This window comes from Callithrix jacchus, chromosome 19 (genome assembly GCF_049354715.1).
Source record: "Callithrix jacchus isolate 240 chromosome 19, calJac240_pri, whole genome shotgun sequence".
In the NCBI taxonomy this organism is placed as follows: domain Eukaryota; kingdom Metazoa; phylum Chordata; class Mammalia; order Primates; family Cebidae; genus Callithrix; species Callithrix jacchus.
This window is the reverse complement of record NC_133520.1, coordinates 11680229-11705530: the sequence shown is the minus strand read 5'-3', so window position 1 is coordinate 11705530 and position 25302 is coordinate 11680229. Positions and strand designations below refer to the sequence as shown.

At 39.1% G+C, this 25302-nt stretch overlaps 1 protein-coding gene across 5 annotated transcripts in view; it reads right to left on the bottom strand.

The window, feature by feature from the left end:
• Positions 1–25302, bottom strand: part of GPATCH2 (G-patch domain containing 2) — a 207294-nt gene that overhangs the window by 24204 nt on the left and 157788 nt on the right. The gene's annotated exons all lie outside the window — the stretch shown is intronic.

Below are 25302 nucleotides of genomic sequence, written 5' to 3'. Positions count from 1 at the left end.
AAGTATAATCAATTTCTTTTAGGATATTATGCAGCAGTGAATTCTCTTGAAACATTTTAAACAGAAAGAAATAATGATGCTTCCCTTATAATTCATATGATTAGAATTCTTTGGTTAATTATTTATTAGCTGAGTGAGTAAACATAATTTTAATGTGTTAATGCTCTTCTACTGCTACTCGACAGTATAACATGATACTGGATTATATTTGTAAAAACATGATACATAAGAACTGAGAAGTGGACCCTTCTGCTATTTTTGGAAGCAGCTATTATACAATTAGATTCTTCTGTCTAATCTTGGTCTCCTACATGAAATGCTACATAAAAAAATAAGAAATGGACCAATTAGAAATCAAGACTAATACAAAGAAAAGGAAGGGTTTAAAGTCTTCAAAGTTTTCAAGCTATGGAAAGATTCTTTGTTCATTTCCTGCATCATAATCCTTGATGTAGGGTTGGGATAGGGCCTGGGGAACATGAAGCAGAAATAAATGAAGCATGTTTATGATAGCACATGTTCTTTTAGTAATACAGAGAGATCTCTGATAGTATCTTGAGGCTTTAAAGAAACTAACTTGAAAATAAACAGATTATTAGAAAGAAAAAGGGAAAAATTAAAATTAATTCAGGTAAAATTCAAAATTCAAGATTTATATTTAAATATAATGAAAAATTAGTGCTAGAGAATAAAGTTATTTCAAATATAGGTTTTATTTATAAAGCACAAAGTACAGTCATAATTAATGATCTTGATAATCCGAGGGCCACTTGCAGCCAAAACAAATATACCACAAAACCTTATCAACATCTCTTAACAGGAAGTGGGCATTTGTCTGGTTTTCTCTTCTCTTTTTATTGAACACATACGGTTTCTGCTATAAGATAACTATAATGATTAAGATATTTCAAAAAAACCTTTCAAAAATTCGTTCTGTTAATGACTAACTTAGCTCTGCTTTGCTCTCAAAATGTTTGTGAACATGCATGGCTGTAACATTTTTATTGGATTTTGAGGTATGGTCTTGGCTTATGATGCCAAGAAAAATGAATAGTTATGACTGTGTCTACTTTTTAAGATTATATACACATTTTAAAAAAGTAGAATGATGTCACAGAGAAGACATATTCTTTTTGCACAAATTTTAAAAGCAAACATATATCAGTATCTACTATGGAATTAGCATAAGACTCTGGTGGTGGTGAAGACGGGGAGGTGGGGAAGAGGAGATGGAAGATACAAAGGAAATGAACTTCCCATGATTATTATTGGAAGAATTTAAAGTCTGAGTAGAGAAAGAAAACATACAAATGTGTATACAAAATAATTAGAGACAGTGGTAGTGGCGGCAGGCATAACCAACTTTATTAACGAATGTATTACTTAGTCCTTACAACCATCCTAAACATGCTGCATCAAATATACATTTTTTTCCCTTGGTAGAATAAAATGTGTGCTTCCATAGAGAAATCTATGCTTTCAGGAGTATACTCTTCCAGTCGCTAAATGCTAATTCTGTGAAAGCTATTTTACTACTCTATGCTGTAGCTAACTGAGAGCAATGGGAAATACTTCCTGACTACAGAAGTGCACATAAATTCTGTCCTGTGGAAGGACACCCCTCCTGTCTGTGGAAAAGCTAGTTTTGTGTCCATTTGAACATTCATTTCAATATTCCTTTACTCCATATACCCTTGTGCTTCTTTGACTTCTCCTTTCAACCGGTTCTAACATCTGCCCAGTTCCCTCATGAGCTAAGGAGTTAAATCAAATCTTTAACACGTAACCCATTTTATATCCCTATGTGAGTCATAATATTACCTTTTCGTAAAAAAGTATTCTTTCACAGTTCTTATCCCTATTGAAATCTCTACTTGGCAAAAGACTGGAGTAAAGTTTACCTTCTGCAGAGCATATACAAGACAGGCTCAGATATCAGAAACAGCTGAGGAGGAGGGGAAGGTACCATTCTGAAAACGGAATAAAGTGGGAATCTAAATTCTGCAGTGTGGTTCTTCTGTAATCAAGCTGTGAAAACCAACTTATGAACTAGCTACTTCGGATCCTCTGTTAAAACATAATAAACATTCTTACAGTTTAAGCCACTGCAGGTCAGGTTTTCTATACTTGCTGCTGCACCAAATTCCTGAGTGATAAAGAGTTTGCTCTGTTCAGTTATGAGTAGGTCAGGATGTCTGCAGAACAGCGTTTGCAGAAGGGACCATATAACATGAATGGAGAAGAGCACAGAGCTGGATCATGGGGCTATATATGCCACCTTTGCCCCATGAAAATGTTTGGGCTTAACAAGGGATATGGACCCATTAAAGGTTTTATAAAAAGGGAGGAAGTAGACCAGATGCATGGGTGCTGGTGGAAGCTCAAGTTGGACAGGGCTGAGACTGAAGAGAGAGGAGACCAACTAGGTTTGCCATCGTTCAGACACACACTTCCTCATCTCGGGACTGAAAACTAAAGAATGATGCAAGTTACTGCCTAACGAAACTTCCTGGATGTACAAATATTATATATCGATAAAAACTTAAAAAGAACTAAGGCTGCTTTCACTGATCTCAGATACATTTAATCTCAAACTAAGTTAAAACAATTATTAGCCAGGGCACATTGCTTAAGAAACACATTTTTAGAAATAATCAGAAGAAATACATGAGTGTGTGATATGAGATGCTCACTGTGACTATTAATATCATCGATTTCTACTTATTTTGTTCTTGCACTAATTATGTATAATTGGAGTATTCTAATTGCTTAAAAATAACTGTCCCAAGTCAATACTGCCTTTATAACTATTCTTTCATACTTTTTTTTTTTTTTTTTCTGAGGCGGAGTTTTGCTCTTGTTACCCAGGCTGGAGTGCAATGGCGCGATCACGGCTCACCGCAATCTCCGCCTCCTGGGTTCCGGCAATTCTCCTGCCTCAGCCTCCTGAGTAGCTGGGATTACAGACACGCGCCACCATGCCCAACTATTTTTGTATTTTTAGTAGAGACAGGGTTTCACCATGTTGACCAGGATGGTCTCGATCTCTTGACCTCGTGATCCACCCACCTCGGCCTCCCAAAGTGCCAAAGTGCTGGGATTACAGGCGTGAGCCACCGCGCCCAGCCCATACTTCTTAAAATGTATTAGGTAGGCCTATTTATAAAGACAGTGAAAAACCTGAGGAACAATGAACTCCCTCTTCTAAACCTTTTTTTTTTTCATCTGCTGGACCAAACATTTCAGTTATCTTCACAGAGCAAATGGAATATAACATTTTCATTCAACTCCCTTCCCCCACCCCCAACACAGCTACATAAAGGAAAAGAAAAATGTTCAAGGAGAATAAAGTTAATAAACTCAGCAGCATTGAACCCGGAGACCCAAGCCCTAAGAAAAACAGCTAGCTGTATATTTCAGTAATTCTATCAAGGATTGACTATCTGCTACAGAGCACTGAGAGATCTGGATTATTGATCAGTAAGATTACCCCATTTAGGCTTGCCCCATGCCCCCCCTTCCTTCAGACAGGTGCAGGGGCGTTGCTACAAATGACACTAAATAAGGTCTACTCTGTTATTTAGTTGTCACTCTTAATGTAAACCATAGCAGTTATTTTTTAATTTAAAATCAATGAAATCTCAAAGGCAGCCTTGTTTCTTCAGTCTAAATGGGTCATTTGTCTTTGCAAAGCAGAAAGCTTGGAATACTACTCAAGGTGATAGTTGGCATCTTCCTTTTCTTTTTTCTGTGGTGTTTTCAGCTTGACAATGCAACCTCCTAGGGACAGACCTAAGGTTATTAAAGAACAATTTTAAGGTCCTTTTGTTAGATGTGTCGGAAAAACACCAGTCACTTAGACAAGTATATTTGTTTCAGCTAGAATGGGATGGCGAGGAAAAGAAGGGAGGCAAATCAAAACCAACCTGTCCTGAGGTGGAAAGGATAAAGAAATAATGCTGTTTTGTTACAGATCCGTCACTCAGGATTTTGAAACATGGTTTCCTGTGTATTACTTCTGAAACATTTTCCTACTAAACATTAGAAAAGCGGAACTCAAAAAGAAGTCTTTCTGCTTTATTCTGCTTTTTAAACAGACTTCACTTGGTTTATCCCCATCGTTTGCTACAAGGTATCCTTTAAATGGGGTGGTGGCAGGAAGCTGGACATCTTATCCGAGGGAAAAAAGTAGAAACAAAACAACAACCCAATAAACTCAAACCAAAAAAACAGAAGCAAAAACCCTGCTAAGAACCACCTTGCCTGAAAACTTGACTTTTGACACGGGCTGACAAGGACTGAAGCAGGCAGTGTCAAACGCAATAATATTAAAGACAAGACAATAGGAACTTGTCTCTTCCTTGTATGCAATTACAAACAGAGGCTATTCAGAGAATTAGGCCTCGTTAAAGCTGCCCCCTGGATAAAATGTGTTCCTAAGCAGCCTCGGACAAGCTGCAGAGGAGAGAAAAACAGACGTGACTGTGGGCCCTGGCATTTGGCAAGAACACTCACTGTCAGTTAGAAAAATATCAGCCTGGACAGGGCGTCAGCTGCACAGAAATAAAGCAGGTCTGTGGTGTCACTGGAGGAGCATCCCAATGGCAGAGAGAAGGACGGGGGTGGGGAAACCCAGCCCTGTGTGAACTTCCTTTTCTAGATCCAAATTACCCTCCCCGCTTTACTTGGTGTCAGTATGTCTCAACGTATTAAACTGAACAGACAGACATCAGTATCTAGCTTTTTTCCCTTTAGTACCGAAATACACAATGCAATAAGTACCAAGTACTTTCAAGTATATATGTTTTTTAACGGCTAGGAGGATTGCATTAAATCCTTGCTTTTTTTTTCTTTTTTCTTATTTTCAACTGAGACTCACTGTCGCTCAGGTTGGAGTGCAGTGGCGCTGCTCACTACCACCTCAGCCTCCCAAGTTCAGTGATTCTCAGACCTCAGTGCCTGCCCCCACCCCCACCCCCACCCCAGTAGCTGGGACTACAGGCACATGCCATTATGCCCTGCTAATTTTTGTATTTTTGGTCGAGTTGGGGGTTTTACCATATTGGCTGGGCTGGTCTCAAACTCCTGACCTCAAGCGATCTGCCCACCTCGGCCTGCCAAAGTGCTGGCATTACAGGTGTGAGCCACCATGCCTGGCCAAATCCTTGTTTTTAATGGTGTTTTCTTTCAAAGCAGCTTTTGCGCATGCTCTCTTTGGACATCCACAGCAACCCTTTGAATTTGGTATTGTGGATCACAGACTGACCAGCTCTCGACTCTGGCCTTCTCTCCTGATGGCTTTGGTCATTTGACTTCACATTCTGCCTCTATGCCATCTACCTTCTCTTTGGAACACACCTAACCTTAGCAAGAGGTGGTTTATGTGTGAGCTCAGTGCACTGAAGTCCGTACTTGGGTAACTGGGTCCAAGCTTTATTCTAGACTTATCCTGCTTTACCACAGACCTCGTAGTAACTTAGTTCTTTCAGAACTAGGTAATTGCCTTGACCTCCCACATGCTCAAGTCCTGGCCCTGAAATGTAATCTGGTGACGGAAGCTCTTTCTAACGCTGCCTGCCAGTGCTTCTCCAAGCATCAGCTGCCCCTGGCTCCTATCCCTGTTCACTGCCTACCTGTTGGCAACTCTTGACTCTATGTTGGTTAACCTTCCACCACGTGTAGTCTGAGGCTCTGCTCCTTAGACGGAATGATCTGCCTGCCAGAGTGTAGTTCCTTTCACTGCTTCAGATGGACCTGTGCTGTTAGTGCCTCTTCCACCCTAGTCAGAGGGATTGAGTCCAGACTTCCTTCTTCCCAGTCTGCTTTATCCTGCTAAGGGAACTGATGGCCTCTCCCGGAGCTACTGTTTATCGTGCTTCCTTTGTGCCTAGTGTGAGTGAGGCACTCAGACGGATGGGAGACGGCAATACAGGTTAGAAGAGGGCGGTTCCCCGCAAAGGCCCCACCCTCAAACCTGGAAATCTGTGGCCTTAAATAAGAACAGGCATTCCTGTTTTTTGTGCCCAAAAGCCTTTGGTCTGTCACACCTCCCTATCCTGTACCCATGTAAACTCCAGGCCCCAAACTCCTGCAGCAGACAAGGAGAAGACAGACAAAAGAGCAGAAACATGGCAGAATGGTATGGCAGAGAGAAGAGAAGGAAGGAGTATCTGAACATCAAGAAGAATTTGGCTGGGACAGTCAGAGAGGAGGTGGACCGCTGAACAATCAAACTCCGGGGAAGATCTTCCCACTCCATTCTCTTCCCAGCTCCCATCCATCCCACTGAGAGCCACCTCTACCACTCAATAAAATCCCCGCATTTGCCATCCTCAAGTCCATATGTGACCTGATTCTTCTTGGGCACTGAACAAGGACCTGGGTACCCAGAGGGCACTGAACTGGTTAACACTCAGGCCATCTGTGGATGACAAAGCTAAAAGAGCACACTGTAACACACATCATGCCCACTTGGCCTTTGGGAGTCACCGGTACTCACCCCTAGATGCTACTGTGGGGCCAGAGCCCCAAGGTGCTCACCCCTGGCTCCTGCTCCTGCCAATCTGCGTGATTCCCCTCCCGTAAGGGGTTTGAGCACACACGGTGGACAAACAGACAAGCCAGACCCGTGTTGCACCCTCATGCGACGGGGGACAGGGAACACTGTGTTTTAGCACCACTGTGTCAGGAGGCTTCTGAAGGAGCTCAAGGGTCTCCTTTCACTCCTGCTGCCACCCTGCTAGTCAAGGACTCTCCTGACCCCTCAAAGCAGTGTCAGTGTGGCTGAGATGGAGTGTGTAAGGAGCTGAGATGCAGGCGGCCAGGTGGGAGCCTTCCGAAGGGCCAGGAACCCCCCTAAATTATGTGCAAAGTACAGGTACGAACACTTTTCTAGCAAGAGGATGCATAAATTTTATCTGATTCTGAATGATTAAAGGAGAGGGTTACTCAAATAGACTCAGTAGTTTTAAGCCCAACTATTCATAATCTAAAATAGAAAATACTTGTCTTAAAATGTCTCTGGAATATTTAAAATATGCCATATATATAGGTTAGCTTTTAAAATCACAATATCAAAAAACACAGAATAGATGTGTACACTAACCTAAAATATCCAAATCAATGAATATGCATACGTGTTGAAGGGTGTGGAAGACTGCAGCAAAATACTGATGAAAATGATTTGTGTGTGATGGCATTTTGTGGGAATTTTCTTCTTTACACTTCTCATTATTGTTGGTTTGTTTCTTTCTTACATTAAGCATGCAACGAAACATACAAATTACAACTAGATTACTTAGAAGACAGGAAAACAATGGTGTTGATAAATGTAAGTGGTTTTGGCAGCTGGATGAGTTTCTCAAAGGCAAAGTCAAGCGTTTCACACTGTGGCAGCTGCGGTGGAAACTCAAGCTATAGGTGGCATTGGTTTGATCTGCATTTGGGATGAGCCAGGGAGTCAAGACATGTTCCTTCTGGTACCACCATTTCCGCTTTCTCATTAGAGCTTTGAAAAAGCCGGCTTATCGATGTTTGAGAAAGCTTTTTGCCAGCCTTTGGCATGCTACTTACATTCTCTGTGCCTCAATTTCCTCAACTTCAAGAATTATGATTTGACTAGTACTTACCTCAAAAGATTTTACTCAGAAATCATTTATGTAAAACATTTTAGCACAGTGCCTATACAATCAATAACTGTTAGCAATTACTCTTACTATTAGTATCATCCCCACCCCACAGATAAGAAGCCCAGGTACAAAAAAGTTAAGTAATTTACCTACAGTCACAGTTAAAGGGAAGGATGAAGACACTTTGCCATACAATACACACAGAAGAACGCTTAGCAAAGCGTGTCACAAAAACACATACCAAATAAACACATAGCAGAGTAAACTCATTAAATCTGAAAACTGCCGTTGTGCTAAAATAAAGGAAGAATGAGGGTCCTTAAAAAAAAAATCATGTAGGTTATTTTTGTAGTTCATAAAAAGTTTTTCTTCATTGTCAATTTCTGCTTGCTTTCAATGTGTCATAACATACAAGAATGAAGCACTTATTTTCATTTCAAAAACTCAGTTAAAACCTACAGGAGTCCTTGACATGAAAACCCACTGATGTTCTGACATCAGCCTACTGCTGCAGATTCTCTCTTGGCCAGCATTTGGTACGTTCTACTTCCAGATGTCTTGCTTCCTTCATTTGGTATGTTTCACGCGCTATCTAAAGCATAGAGGGACTGCTAGGCTAATGACACCATTCCTTGTGTGTGTTAAGAAATACACATCACCACATTCCTAAACAGCTCGCTGAAATATTTCTTTTGTACCGCTTCATTATTCCACATAAATGACAACTGAATATTCAGGTACTACAATTTCCTTAGTAGATGTAAAGGAAGACATTTCACACCTGGGGGAATGTTAATCTTTCCTGGAGCAAGTTATTCAATGGGGTTTCTAAAAATGGATCTGGGAGACCTGCTGTTATATCTTACCTTACATCATGCCCCATATTTTTCCCAGGTCCTTCAGATTTTTTTTTAAAAAACCGCTAGTCACCAAGACCATATATATGTGCTAATGTTAGAGCAATGTATTCTGTCCACTTTAAAAAATTTCTATGTTTCCTAATTTTGTCCACCTTAGGGAGCCTGCTTTTTTCCTTCAGCTCTCCCAGTGCCCTCAAGTCTAAATATGTTCTTTCTCCTCTTTGAACTTTCTTAACATCACTACTCTTCCAAGTATTTTTCTCTGTATTTCCATATCAATCTGTGCATATTGCTGTCCATATCTTATATACTAAGATATGATACTTTGCCTCAAGATATTTTCAGATTAGAGGAGACTGTCAGTTAAATATATATGGAAAGCAACTTGAGGCCAGGAGCCATGTCTCATTCCCAGAACCCAGCTTTGCGTCTTCATATCTTAAAAGCACAAGAAAAGCTTATTGAACTAAAATGAATAAAACTATTTTAACAATTGTTGTTTCAACATTTCATCTGGCAATCAATCATGAATTCTTAAAAAGTAGTAACACTTCTTTCTTGAACTGTCATTAAATTCACTCAAAAACATTCCCTTAACAATTGACATATCTTGACAAAGTATCAGTCATTCCACCAGATGCTCAACTAAACAGAAAGGAGGGTAAGATAACTACCACCCTCAAGGAGCTCATAGCCTAAGGTCAGAAACGAACATGAACAATAAATTACTATACGATGTAATAAATCTGCTGGGCTATCATAGCAAACCACCTCTTTGGGGAAACTGAGGAAAATTCATTTCGCCTGAATTGAAATTTGGATATTGTCTCTCCAAGTAGAATCTGATATTTGAGGCATCATGGAGTATTCTGCTATTCTTCACACCACAGTACCTAGGAAATAGCAGGCACTTAGTAAACTGTTTACCTGATTCTGGGCTATAATCATACGTTTCTGGAATCTGTTTATCATTGATATTTAGTGTAGAGTTTCAACAATTATGCTCATTGTAATTTGCTTAAAAATCGTATTTTGGATCTCACATAAAAAAATCAGACTACAGATTCAGATATAATCCCACACTCTCTCTTTGATAATGACACTATTATTAAATGTTTCCTAGGATGCTATGGGTGCCATTTATAATGTCTATTAAAAAATTACAGGATATTCCTAATACTCCTAACTTTCTAAAGGGAAGTCCGTTCATTTATTTATTTCTGCATCTAATTCATCCAGTGCACTATATGATATTTGGATATGCTTGATGAATTGATCTTTCACTGTATTCCTCTGTTTGATATCTCAGCCTCTAAGCCAAGCTCTACATTCCAGTCTGAGCTAGTATTTTAGAACAGACATGTGCTAAGTTTTTTCTTTCACCAGGACAGGGAATAACAGAATGTAAAGACCAAAGTAGAGGATATACATATATTTTTTTCCATACGTATTTTTCCATTTAATACACATTGGTTTCTTAAGTATTGGAATTTATTATTGGAACTACTAAGAACATCCAGGCTCAGTGAGTTCTAACTATATAAGAGGTATTATGCCAGTTATTTTTACATAGTATAATCCTCATAAAACCCATTATACAGCTGAGGAATCTCAAGTCCAGAGAAACTGTTACTTGTCAAAGATAACATGAACAGAAAATTAGTTATTGGATTTGTACCAAAGCTTTCTTGATTCCAAGGAATTACCTTTCCCCCTACCATACTACATCATCCAGCTTAGTTTATTATACCCTACTTAATAAACTTCTGCTGCAAATCTAATGCATGCCATGCCCTATGCCATCATACAGGAAATATATTTTTTATTGAGAAATAAAAAAGATATGATGTTCATTTTCTAGGGGTTCAAGTCGATTGATCATGTGGGAAAAATGATTCCAACCTAATTTTCAAAGAGAATCCCAAGCCAGCATATAAGGGCATTCTAGGCCCCTAGGTGAGAGAACACATTTGCAGAGGCACAAAGGCATTAAAATGTGCACATGACATGCCATATCTGTGTCTCTGTAAGCAATTCAGTATAACGGGAGCTGGCACATATGGAGCAGTGGGAGGAGATGACACCTCTCTGCACACATCAAGTTTTAGTAAATTCAGTAAATCCGTCTATTCACAATTATTTAAAATTCCCCTTAAAAAAGTCTTCTTGTTTAATTTATGCTATTTATTAATCATATTGACAAATTGAATCCAATGGAAAAAGGCCACTCCATAATTCTCTGTAGACACAGTTCTGGAAGTTGCTGCTGTCAGGCAGAGATGGAGTCAAATGTGGATCTACTTCCCAGGTAACTCTTAAAGATGCTTCACTCATTTAAGGGAGTCTACAATTTACCTACAGAATTGAGTTGGCAAATACAGGTTGAAGAATGAGTTCAGCTTTGATTTTTCTGCAAAGTGTCCCATGACTTTGGTTGTTGAGCAAAGTAATATGGCAATGGTAATCTAACAGTTCTCGATGCTATAATGTACATGTGCTGAGTAGGACCCCTAAAGACCAAGGAAAAACTGTACTTGCTGTTTTTATCTTCCTATTGAGAAGACTAGATGCTTTCATATTAGTCCCAAATATCGAAAACTTTTGAAATATACAAGAAGTTATTTCTATTTTGAAATATGTCAGACAGTGTTACCATGTAAATGCCAACTTACTTGCATTTCGGTTAAAATATTGCTTATTGGTGGAATTCAGGTGGAAATCTATAACACAGTTGAAATGCCAACTCTTTTATGCAGCCTCTTCTGATACCCATTGCCAGAATAATCACTTACTCATGGGAGAAAACAGTATTTTCTACCTAAAACTACAGCTATATATGTACACAAACTAATATTCGAGCCAGATTATCCATTGCTTGAAGGAAGTAAGGCCCACATCTGATTTATTTATTTAAGTACATTTTCCTTACCAGTTACATGCCTTGCCATATCAGGTACTTAATAAATAGTTATCGAATAAAATTTAACAAGGCATGCCATTTTTTAAATTAGTAATTATTTTCGTGTAAACCAGTTTTTTTTTTATTGTGGCTCCAATTTCCTTAATATGTAAGTGCTTAGTTATAGAACACTATAAAACTTATTTGGTCAATTTCTTGGGCTTCGGAATACAAATATCTGCAAAATCAAGCTTGTTCACTGAAGCTAGTTTTTACAGTATATGCAAGTACCTTAATTCCAAAATGTTCCCCTTTCTACATAATTTTGCATTTCACTAAGTGTAACTTTATGAAAAGAATGCTTTCAGTCTCTTCTCTTCCATGATAGTTTTTGGCAAATAAATATTATATCCATAAAACTTTTACAGACTTGTTGGCAAATATTTACTAGACTATAAAACATACTGTAATAGCTGGATGGGGTATCAGGAGGCTTGTGATGAGTACATGAACATTAATGTTTAACAATTGGGAGGAAGAGGATTTCAGGATCCTCCTAATTCACTTCAATTGAAATAACTGGAAAGTTGGGGTGCATTCGCTTATATTCGGGATAGTTTTGCCATTAAGATCTTAGAACCAAAGGCACTTTATAATTTTATTAATCTGGGTCTATTACTTGCTGTATTTAAGAGGTCTACTGACTTTAAATGTCTATGGAGAAAAACACTACCCTATAAAAATTAACTTCAAATATAAAGTGTCTTTTCCTCTTCTCATTTTTACAATGCTTTTCTGTAGAAAAACATACAAATCCCTATGTTTTATAAATTTCAGAAATCAAATGCCAGATGATTCAACAATGATCAGGTTAGTCATGATTTTTAAATGTTGTCACTTTTCTTCGCACATACATAAATCTAAATACTGTTTAAGAGACTATTTTAGAAGAATCAACAGTTTTGCTTAAAGGCAAGATAACAAATTTCAGAAAGCAGTAACGTTTACTTTTAAATGGCATAGAAATAAGACTTTAAAAAAAGACACTGCTGTATAAATTATCCACCATTTGACCTCAGAAAGTTATTTAACCCTTCTGTTTCCTCCTATGTAAATTAGGGATAATAAGAATTACCTCATAAGGTCATATTGGGAATTAAGTGAGTTAAAATACATCACTGACACTCAATGAATCTTCGTGGTTATGGTGTTAGCTATAAACATGATGGGGAAATATTTTTATTCAAATAAAGTCATGTATTTTAAACTCTGTTTTTTCATTCCTCCTCATCTGCTCATCTTGTGAGGCAGTATAGCACAGCAGTTAAGAGTGTGGATTCTGCAGCCCAAATGAGACAAAGTCCAATTCTTGCTTCCTCACTTAACAACTTGGGTGAACCTGGGCAAGTTAGCTAAACCTTTCATGCTTGGCCTTTCACATGTGTAAAATGGTGATGATAGCAGAACCAATCTCACAGAGTTGACGTGGAGATTAAAGAAATGTATGCCTCACAGTATGCATTCAATAAATGTTACTCATAATTTCCCCAAAAAAGGAAATGTATATAAAATAAACTAAATATGGCATAACGGCATTTTTGAGGCCCAATCATAACCACAAAAAAGTAGAGAAACTCTGCGGTTGAGATCATATTTTATTGTTACAGTACAAACAGGAAATAGAACAGATTTATTAGTAGCTCATAAGGTCTAAATGTATTCTACAAACAAATATACAAAAGTGTCATTTATGCTAACACAGCAGATAGTTTCTCAAACTGATTTCTCACAACACTTTATACATTTTTTTATGAACCTTAAAATCTACCCTAGAGAGGGTATAGTTTACTTGAGGATGTAAAACAAGTTCATTGCAGCTGGTATATGGCATTCAAGGTAAGAAGTAATTGGATACGAGGCTCAAAAAATAAGGCTAGACCAGAAAGGCCTTGCAAGCCATGTTTAGGACTTGATTCTAATGGTAATGAGAAGCCATTAAGAGTTTTTAAGCAGGCCAGCAGGATGGTTTATGGTTGTAATCCCAAAACTTTGGGAGGCCGAGATGGAAGGATTGCTTGAGACCAGAAGTTCAAGACCAGCCTGTCAACACAGCAAGACTTCATCTCTACAGAAACAAAACAAAACAAAACAAAACAAAAGGCAGACATAGTGGTGTGCACCTTAGTGCTAGCTACTTGGGAGGCTGAGGCACAAGGCTAGCTTGAGCCCAGGAATTAAAGGTTTAAGTATACATAAATAGGTTTGGGTTCCCCAAAAGTCATTCTGGTTATGATGCGGAGAATGGGAAAGAGATTCTTTATCTGGTGATGTGGAGAATGGGAAGGAGATTCTTTATCTCGTTATGATGCAGCGAATGGGAAAGAGATTCTTTATCTGGTGATGATGTGGAGAATGGGAAAGAGATTCTTTATCTGGTTATGATGCGGAGAATGGGAAAGAGATTCTTTATCTGGTGATGTGGAGAATGGGAAAGAGATTCTTTATCTGGTTATGATGCAGAGAATGGGAAAGATATTCTTTATCTGGTGATGATGTGGAAAATGGGAAAGAGATTCTTTATCTGGTTATGATGCAGAGAATGGGAAAGAGATTCTTTATCTGGTGATGATGTGGAGAATGGGAAAGAGATTCTTTATCTGGTTATGGTGCGGAGAATGGGAAAGAGATTCTTTATCTGGTGATGTGGAGAATGGGAAGGAGATTCTTTATCTCGTTATGATGCAGCGAATGGGAAAGAGATTCTTTATCTGGTGATGATGTGGAGAATGGGAAAGAGATTCTTTATCTGGTTATGATGCGGAGAATGGGAAAGAGATTCTTTATCTGGTGATGTGGAGAATGGGAAAGAGATTCTTTATCTGGTTATGATGCAGAGAATGGGAAAGAGATTCTTTATCTGGTGATGATGTGGAGAATGGTAAAAAGATCTTTATAATAAGGAGAACAGAGGTGAGAGATTGAAAGGAGTAAAAGACAGAATCCAGATTTTTCTGGCCAGAATGTAAGTTCCTGGAATGCAGACAGAAGAGCATGTGGGTTCCATACATATCACCTAGCCCAGTGTCTTTTATACACTCAGAATAAAAGGCACTTAATGGTGTGTGAAGGACTGCATGAAACATCATTTGTTTTCTAGAAACAGACCATACCATCCTCAAAGAAATAAAACCCTGACCACTTAGTAATCTAATAATTTACTTACCCACTTAAAAATAAACATGCTATGTAGAAGCCCTAAATCCTAGAATTTAACAACAACAAAAAAGTCATACTTAGAGTATTCTGGGAATATGGTGGTGAAGACACTACCAAAAACCCCTGGACATCAATACCTAGCCAACAAGATAATCCCCAAATCCTCCCTTTCTCATCCTCAAACAAGTAGTTGAATATAAATTATTGGCAGCTATGAAACTCCATATCAACACTTGGGCAGGAAAAAGGAGAGGAATCTGCCAACGGCCCCAAGCACCGGGAACCTCCAAAGCTCTACGACTCAATGGAAAGCACAGGGAGCCAAGATGAAAACAGATACTAAACTTAGGAAGTGTTCTAAAAAATTCCAGTTTACAAATGAGTGCAAGAGAACCAAGATGTAATAGTTCTGTGGTGCTGGATTAGTTAGATCATATAAATTCTTGAAATTAAAAAATTAAAATGATTTTTCAAAATAAAAATCTCACACCAAAGAAAAACAGTGGAAGTCGAAGCAAATTGGAGCAGAACAGAGGCCAAGGGGAAAAGGAAACAGAAGGTATAGAGAAAAATACTGAGAGGAATAGAATAGGCAGGTATTGGAAAATATGAAGCCAGAATTTTGACTGGTTTGTGAAAACAACAGAAGAGAAAGGTATAAAGCCATGATATTAGAAAGCTATTCTGTCTCGTGTCTCTTTCTTAAATGTATAGGAAACCTCCTTCGGAACAGCATTGTAGATCAATAAATACAAATGATTACTAAAAGAAAGAAAAAATGAGGTCCTTAGACTGTAAGAGTACTCTAGAAAGATATGCCCACGAAAATGAAAACTGTATCTGATAATTCTAAAAGAAGTTAAAGGAAATTAAGAAAATGATAGAAAATATATAAAAAAGTCACAACTAGAAAGGTTGAGAAAAAAAGGACTGGATAAAAGGAAGATTTAAAAGAAGAGATGATAGCATTCAGGAAGCAATTAGAAATAAAAGAAAAAAATCATTTCAGAAATAAAGCTGAACTAAAAGGAAGAGAGGAATGAATCATATCATGGAAAAATAGAATATAAAAATACATCAAAAATGGAAAAGACAAAAAATAAAAACTTTAAAAATTAAAAAAAGAAATTAAAAGGATTAGAAAGTGATAGCTACAGAAGATAGGCAAAGAAGATCCAATAAAAGTATAATAGAAATTTTTGAAGCAACAAAACAAAACAAACATAAAACATTACAACTGGAGAAAATCTTGAAATTTATTTTTTAAGTGAGATGGTTTGGCTGTGTCCTCATCCAAATCTCAACTTGAATTTTATCTCCTAGAATTCTCTCATGTTATGGGAGGGACCAAGGGGGAGGTAATGGAATCATGGGGGCCATTCTTTCCCATGCTATTCTCATGATAGTGAATAAATGTCACAGTATCTGAGTGTTTTATCACGGGTTTCCACTTTTGCTTCTTCCTCATTCTCACTTGCCGCCAACATGTAAGAACTGCCTTTTAATCTCCACCATGACTGTGAGACCTTCCCAAGACATGTGGAACTCTAAGTCCAATTAAAGCTCTTTTTCTTCCCAGTCTGGTGTATGTCTTTATCAGAAGCATGAAAACAGACTAATACATAAAATAATAATATCTACTTACCAAAAAAGCATAGCTTCGTATCTGGAAAAAATCACCTGAAATTATCAACATTAGAATATATTCTAGCCAAACTCTTGGCCTTTAAAGACAAGGAAAATACACATTGAGCATCGAGGCAAAACCAAGGCACTTTTAGGTCTAAGAAAATCAGACTACATCAAACATTGAAAGCAATGTTCTATAGAGACATTGTAGTCACATATTTAAGGTAGTTAAGAGAAGAAAACATGAGCCATGGATTGCATATCTGGCCAAAATGATCTTTAAATATACAGTTCATGCATAAACTGCTAATAACAGGCAAGAACTGGGGTAACATTGTTTGAATGAGCACTTGCAGAGGAAATAACTAGAGAATAAACTTCAGAAAAATAGAGTACAGAAGCATTGACTTAAGATTTTGTGGGGACCATTAAAAATATATTTATTTGTAGAACTAAAACAGAATGACCTGAACTTAAAACCAAATAAAACTAGAACTGAAAAAAAAAAAAAATGGAGACAGTATTAGTTCTAAATGGTTGTATGTTGTTAGAAAATGCACACACAGTACAAGTATTTAAAATTGGATGAAAATATTTGGTCTTCCTTCCTTTCCTCCCTCCCTCCCTCCCTCCCTCCCTCCTTTCCAGAATGGGGTCTCCCTATATGGCACAGGTATGTCTCAAACTCCTGGCCTCAAAATATCATTCTACCTCTCCCTCCCTAAGTGCTGGGATTACAGGCATGAGCCGCCATGCCTGGCTAAAAATGGATGAAAATAAAAAGTATATAGGAAAATAAAATAAATTTCCCGACCAAATGAAAGGAGGGCACATGAGGCCAGCTAATCTTGATATTGTTCACACTAGAAAACCAGCAGTAAAGGGCCTCAAAAAGGAGGGAAAAGGGCTGAAGACTGTTATACAGAGGTAACAATAAACGGCTAATTATTAGGAAAAAAAAAAAGTCTTCCTTAAAGTCCATTGGTATACCAGAGTGAGAATACGGGCAAGAAAAAGGAGAAAATGAAAGGTAGATGTAGTGAGAGAGGGAGAGAGAGATGTCTGCTTCTCTGAAAAATGGGGAAAAAGCCAATGAAAGGACAAATCATAAGCAAACCAAACCTCTCTAAGTGGGGAAGAAACAAATGGAGGGAACCAGGTGGAAGGAAGACTTCTTTCAAAATAACTGCTTGTGAAAATTTGATTGTGGATCCCATGACTATTTTTATACAATTATAAAACAAAATTAAATACATAAAAAAAAACCTGTTGCTGAAAATGAAACTAATTATTGGTTATCTATACTTAGAAACTATTAAAAGTTACTTTAATACACAGGAAAACGACTGCATATTCCTAGTGTACTTATAATAAGTACCAAATAAATATAGAAAAAAACATTTTTTAGTGATTACTTTACTGGTAGTGATGATAGTTTGGTGATTGAGACTGCTGTCTGTGTATGGTGGGATAAGTAAAATAAGTATTCTGTTGTCATTGAGATGTAATATTTTTAATATAGTTGGAAAAAGATTAAAATTAATGACAGAAAGTATATTGAACTAGAACTATCAGTAGGAATCAATATTTTTTTTTTCATAAAAAAAAAAACTGAGATGCAAATATAGGGGGGACTCAAGATGGCGCTGTGAGAACAACGCAGGATTGGAGCTCTTGTTGTGTCCGCGGAGAGGTGAGTCTGAGCTGCATTTCCAGACTGATCTTTGTTGCCCACAGAACGGGGAAATTCCCAAGTGAAGAGGAGACGCGGGACGCCAGGCAGAACCTCCGCCTGGCGAAGCCGGCAGCCGGGGTGGCGCCGACCGGCTCTGCCCAGCGCTCCACACAGGGCGCACTTGTCCGGGTGCCCTGTTGAACCAGCAACCGGAGACGTGAGAGGGCTGGACTTGAGACTGAGCTAGACTTGGACAGTGGACCAGCCCAGGGGATTGCAGGGACAGAGCGTTAGGGGTGGCCTAGTGGGATGAACAAAACTGCGATTTCAAACAAGCCCCATGCAGACGGCCCGAGACGCTCTGTGGGGGAGGGGCGTCCACCATTACCGAGGCAACCCGCCCCAACTGAGATACACGCCCATTGCTGACGCAGCCAGCCGTTGCCGAGGCAACCCGTCCCTACTGAGATACACGCCCACTACTGACGCAGCCTGCCGTTGCCGAGGCAACCCGCTACAACAGAGAGACTCCGCCTCAGGGCGTGGCGGAGAACACAGCAGAACAGCGGAGCCAGGGTGAGCTTCACGACAGCAGGGCGGAGCCTCCGCAGGCAAACAGTGGCTAGTCTGCATCCTAGCTGGGCAGGACCTCAACGGACATCCAAAAATAAAGCCCAAACCCCTCAACACAGAGCATTTGAGAAAAAAAAAGGGTTTTTTTAATAAGCTCTGTTGCAGCAGAATCAAACATAGCAGCCTAACAGACCTGAATGAACAACAGAGCTCACAGCTCAGCAATTGAGCTCCTATACAGTACAGACTGTCTCCTCAAGCAGCTCCCTGACCCCTCTATATCCAAAAGACTGACATTTGGCAGGCATCATCCTGGGACAAAGATAGCAGAAAAAGAAACTGGTAGCATCCCTCGCTGTGCCACAGCAGCAAGAGGTGCACCCCAGACAAGCAGGGTCTGGAGCGAACCTCAGCAGTCGTACAGCGAGGGGGCTAGACTGGTAGAAGGAAAACCAAGCAACAGAAATACTTCATCATCAACATTCTGGGTGTCCACTCAGAGACCCAATCGAAAAGTCAGCAACTCCGCAGACGACCAGCGGACAAATCCACAAAGATGGGAAGAAACCAGTGCAAAAAGGAGGAAAACACCCGAAACCAGAATACCTCACCTCCTAGAAAGGACCAAAACTCCTCCCAACAAGGGAACAAAGCTGGACGGAGAACGACTGTGACGAAATGACGGAATTAGACTTCAGAAGATGGATAATGAGAAACTTTTGTGAGCTAAAAGATCATGTATTAAATCAATGCAAAGAAACTAAGAACCTTGAAAAAAGATTTGAAAAAAGATTCAAGGAAATGATAACAAGAATGGATAACTTAGAGAGGAATATGAATGAATTAAAGGAGCTGAAAAACACAATACGAGAACTTCGCGAAGCATGCACAAGTTTCAATAGCCGAATCGACCAAGCAGAAGAAAGAATATCTGAAGTCGAAGACCAACTCAATGAAATAAAACGAGAAATCAAGATTAGAGAAAAAAGCGCAAAAAGGAATGAACAAAGTCTCCAAGAAATGTGGGACTATGTGAAAAGACCTAACCTACGTTTGATAGGTGTACCAGAAGGGGACGAAGAGAATGAATCCAAGCTGGAAAATACTCTTCAGGACATCATCCGGGAAAACTTCCCCCACCTAGCAAGACAGGCCAACACTCAATTGCAGGAAATACAGAGAGCACCACAAAGATATTCCGCAAGAAGAGCAACCCCAAGGCACATAATCGTCAGATTCAACAGGGTTGAAATAAAGGAGAGAATACTAAGGGCAGCCAGAGAGAAAGGTCGGGTCACCCACAAAGGGAAGCCCATCAGACTCACAGCAGATCTCTCGGCAGAAACACTACAAGCCAGAAGAGAGTGGGGGCCAATATTCAACATTCTTAAAGAAAAGAACTATCAACCCAGAATTTCATATCCAGCCAAACTGAGCTTCAGAGGTGAAGGAAAAATAAAATCCTTTGCGAACAAGCAAGTACTCAGAGATTTTGTCACCACCAGGCCTGCTTTACAAGAGCTCCTAAAAGAGGCACTACACATAGAAAGGATCAACCAGTACCAGCCATTCCAAAATCACACTGAATGCTAAAGAGCATCAACATAATGAAGAATCTACAACAACTAACGGGCAAAACAGCCACTTAGCATCAAAATGGCAGTATCAAATTCACACATAACAATATTAACCCTAAATGTAAATGGACTAAATGCACCAATCAAAAGACACAGACTGGCAAATTGGATAAAAATCCAAAACCCATCAGTGTGCTGTATCCAGGAAACCCATCTCACATGCAAGGATACACAAAGGCTCAAAATAAAGGGATGGAGGAAGATTTACCAAGCAAACGGAAAGCAAAAAAAAGCAGGAGTTGCAATTCTCATCTCTGATAAAATAGACTTTAAAGCAACAAAGATCAAAAGAGACAAAGAAGGCCATTACATAATGGTAAAAGGATCGATACAACAAGAAGAGCTAACGATCCTAAACATATATGGACCCAATGCAGGAGCACCCAGATACATAAGGCAAGTTCTTAACGACTTACAAAAGGACTTAGACTCCCACACAATAATAGTGGGAGACTTTAACACTCCACTGTCAATACTAGACAGATCAACCAGACAGAAAATCAACAAGGATATCCAGGGCTTGAACTCAGACCTGGAGCAAGCAAACCTGATAGACATTTACAGAACTCTCCACCCCAAATCCACAGAATACACATTCTTCTCAGCACCACATCACACCTACTCTAAAATTGACCACATAATTGGAAGTAAAGCACTGCTCAACAAATGCAAAACAACTGAAATCATAACAAACAGCCTCTCAGACCATAGTGCAATCAAGTTAGAACTCAGAATTCAGAAACCAACCCAGAACCGCACAGCTTCATGGAAACTGAACAACTGGCTCTTGAATGTCGACTGGGTAAACAATGAAATGAAGGCAGAAATAAAGAAGTTCTTCGAAACCAATGAGAACGAAGACACAACATGCCAGAACCTCTGGGACACATTTAAAGCAGTCTCTAGAGGAAAGTATATAGCAATAAGTGCCCATATGAGGAGAATGGAGAGATCCAAAATTGACACCCTATCGTCAAAATTGAAAGAGCTAGAGGAGCAAGATCAACAAAACTCAAAACCCAGCAGAAGACAAGAAATAACTAAGATCAGAGCTGAGCTGAAGGAGATTGAGACACGAAAAACCCTTCAAAAAATCAATAAATCCAAGAGCTGGTTTTTTGAAAAGATCAACAAAATAGACAGACCACTAGCCAGATTGATTAAAAAGAAAAGAGAGAACAACCAAATAGATGCAATAAAAAATGATAAAGGGGAAATCACCACAGATTCCACAGAAATCCAGACCATCATCAGAGAATATTACAAACAATTCTATGCGCATAAACTAGTAAACCTGGAAGAAATGGATAAATTCCTGGACTCCTGTGTCCTCCCAAGCCTAAACCAGGAGGAAGCTGAAACTATGAACAGACCAATAACAAGGTCTGAAGTCGAGGCAGCAATTAAGAGCCTACCACACAAAAAAAGCCCAGGTCCAGACGGGTTCACAGCCGAATTCTACCAGACACACAAGGAGGAGCTGGTACCATTCCTTCTAAAACTATTTCAAACAATCCAAAAAGAGGGAATACTTCCCAAATCATTTTACGAGACCAACATCATCCTGATACCAAAACCCGGCACAGACCCAACAAGAAAAGAAAACTTCAGGCCAATATCCATGATGAACATAGATGCAAAAATCTTCAATAAAATATTGGCAAGCCGATTGCAACAGCAAATCAAAAAACTTATTCATCATGATCAAGTAGGATTCATCCCGGGGATGCAAGGCTGGTTCAACATACGCAAGTCTATCAATGTAATTCACCACATAAACAGAACCAAAAACAAAAACCACATGATTATCTCAATTGACGCAGAGAAGGCATTTGACAAAATTCAACAGCCCTTTATGCTAAAAACCCTCAATGAACTCGGTATCGATGGAACGTATCTCAAAGTAATGAAAGCTATTTATGACAAACCAACAGCCAATATCATACTGAATGGGCAAAAACTGGAAGCATTCCCTTTGAAATCTGGCACTAGACAAGGATGCCCTCTGTCACCACTCCTATTCAATATAGTACTGGAAGTTCTAGCCAGAGCAATCAGGCAAGAAAAAGAAATAAAGGGTATTCAAATAGGAAAGGTGGAAGCCAAATTGTCTCTATTTGCAGACGAGATGATAGTATACCTAGAAGACCCCATTGCCTCAGCCCAAAAACTCCTGAAACTGATAAGCAACTTCAGCAAAGTCTCAGGATATAAAATCAATGTGCAAAAATCACAAGCATTCGTCTACACCAATAACAGACTTAAAGACAGCCAAATCAAGAGCGAACTGCCATTCGCAATTGCTACAAAAAGAATAAAATACCTTGGAATACAACTCACAAAAAACGTAAGAGACCTCTTCAAGGAGAACTACAAACCACTGCTCAACAAAATCAGAGAGGACACAAACAGATGGAGAAACATTCCATGTTCATGGTTAGGAAGAATTAATATCGTGAAAATGGCTATACTGCCCAAAGTAATTTACAGAATCAACGCTATCCCCATCAAGCTACCATTGACTTTCTTCACAGAATTGGAAAAAACCACCATGAACTTCATATGGAGCCAAAAGAGAGCCCGCATAGCCAAGTCAATTCTAAGCAAAAAGAACACAGCGGGGGGCATCACACTACCGGATTTCAAACTATACTACAAGGCTATAGTAATCAAAACAGCATGGTACTGGTACCAAAACAGAGATATAGACCAATGGAACAAAACAGAGGCACCGGAGGCAACACAACATACATACAACTATACAATCTTTGATAAACCTGACAAAAACAAGCAATGGGGAAAGGATTCCATGTTTAGCAAATGGTGTTGGGAAAACTGGCTAGCCATGTGCAGAAAGCAGAAACTGGACCCCTTCCTGACACCTTACACTAAAATTAACTCCAGATGAATTAAAGACTTAAACATAAAACCTGGCACCATAAAAACCCTAGAAGGAAATCTAGGCAAAACTATCCAGGACATAGGAGTAGGCAAGGACTTCATGAACAAAACACCAAAAGCATTGGCAACAAAAGCCAAAATAGACAAATGGGACCTAATCAAACTCCACAGCTTCTGCACGGCAAAAGAAACAGTCACTAGAGTGGATTGGCAACCAACAGAATGGGAAAAAATTTTTGCAGTTTACCCATATGACAAAGGGCTGATATCCAGAATTTACAAAGAACTCAAACAGATTTACAGGAAAAAAACAAACAATCCCATTCAAAAGTGGGCAAAGGATATGAACAGATACTTTACGAAAGAAGACATATATGAGGCCAACAATCATATGAAAAAATGCTCATCGTCACTGATCATCAGAGAGATGCAAATCAAAACCACATTGAGATACCATCTCATGCCAGTTAGAATGGCGATCATTAAAAAATCTGGAGACAACAGATGCTGGAGAGGATGTGGAGAAAAAGGAACACTTTTACACTGTTGGTGGGAGTGTAAATTAGTTCAACCATTGTGGAAGACGGTGTGGCGATTCCTCAAGGCCTTAGAAATAGAAATTCCATTTGACCCAGCAATCCCATTACTGGGTATATATCCAAAAGACTATAAATCGTTCTACTATAAGGACACATGTACACGAATGTTCATTGCAGCACTGTTTACAATAGCAAAGACCTGGAATCAACCCAAATGCCCATTGATAATAGACTGGATTGGAAAAATGTGGCACATATACACCATGGAATATTATGCAGCAATCAGAAATGATGAGTTCGTGTCGTTTGTAGGGACATGGATGAATCTGGAGAACGTCATCCTCAGTAAACTGACACAAGAACAGAAAATGAAACACCGCATATTCTCACTCATAGGCGGGTGATGAAAAATGAGAACACATGGACACAGAAAGGGGAGTACTAAACACTGGGGTCTATTGGGGGGAAAAGGGGAGGGCCAGTGGGAGGGGGAAGTGGGGAGGGATAGCCTGGGGAGAAAAGCCAAATGTGGGTGAAGGGGAGAAGAAAAGAAAGCACACTGCCATGTGTGTACCTATGCAACTGTCTTGCATGCTCTGCTCATGTACCCCAAAACCTATAATCCAATAAAAAATTAAAAAAAAAAAAAAATGAGAACACATGGACACAGAAAGGGGAATACTAAACACTGGGGTCTATTGGGGGGAAAAGGGGAGGGCCAGTGGGAGGGGGAGGTGGGGAGGAATAGCCTGGGGAGAAATGCCAAATGTGGGTGAAGGGGAGAAGAAAAGCAAAGCACACTGCCATGTGTGTACCTACGCAACTGTCTTGCATGCTCTGCTCATGTACCCCAAAACCTAAAATCCAATAAAAAATTAAAAAAAAAAAAACCCAACTCATTTATGAGAAAAGGCCTAGAAACACAGACATTCCTAACATCCAGATTGTGGTTTCTAAACTTATTTCCTATTACAGTATAGTAATCAGCACTTACTTGGAGAAATGGGTGACTCCTGGTCTAAGCCAGAAAAGGTCCAAGATAAGCCTAGAATATGTGAGCGTACCAGAAAGCAAAGATTAGCACGAAACACACAACTAACTTAAATAATCTCCCATTGGCCACAGATGGGACAATTTTAGCATCAGTTAAAGTGGTAACTAATGAACTGAAACACATCAGATGTGTTTAAATCAGTGAGTTCACCTGAAACACATCAGATGTGTTTAAATTAGTGAGGTCTCCTTTGGAAAACATGAGGAACCAATTTATTTTGAAAACTTATCTAATAAGGGAAAAGAACCAAAAATTTCTCTTGCTTTTCCTACGTGATCTGTATTTAAAAGCAACTGAGTAGTTGGAGAGGAGGAAGTTTGCAACAGAAGTAACAAGAACATATTAAAAGAATTAACACAGCACTATTTTGCAACTCTTAATGAATAAATCTGGGCAATGATCATAATGGCAAATAAATCATGGAAAGAGACATAAGTGAGAGAAGTATAAAATATCACCCCTGGAACAATCTTGCCAAACAAAACAAAACACCAAACTTGAATCTCTAATCAGTTTCTAGATCTAAAGACCAATGACAGGAAACACAGAAGACAGTGGAGTATGTTAAATGACACCATGTAGAGAAAATCAGCAACATTCCAATATATGAGAAAGTTTACAGGCCAAACACCTAACTTCTCCAACCAAAAAATGTCAACAAACACATGTGTGTGGAGGCACACACACATAC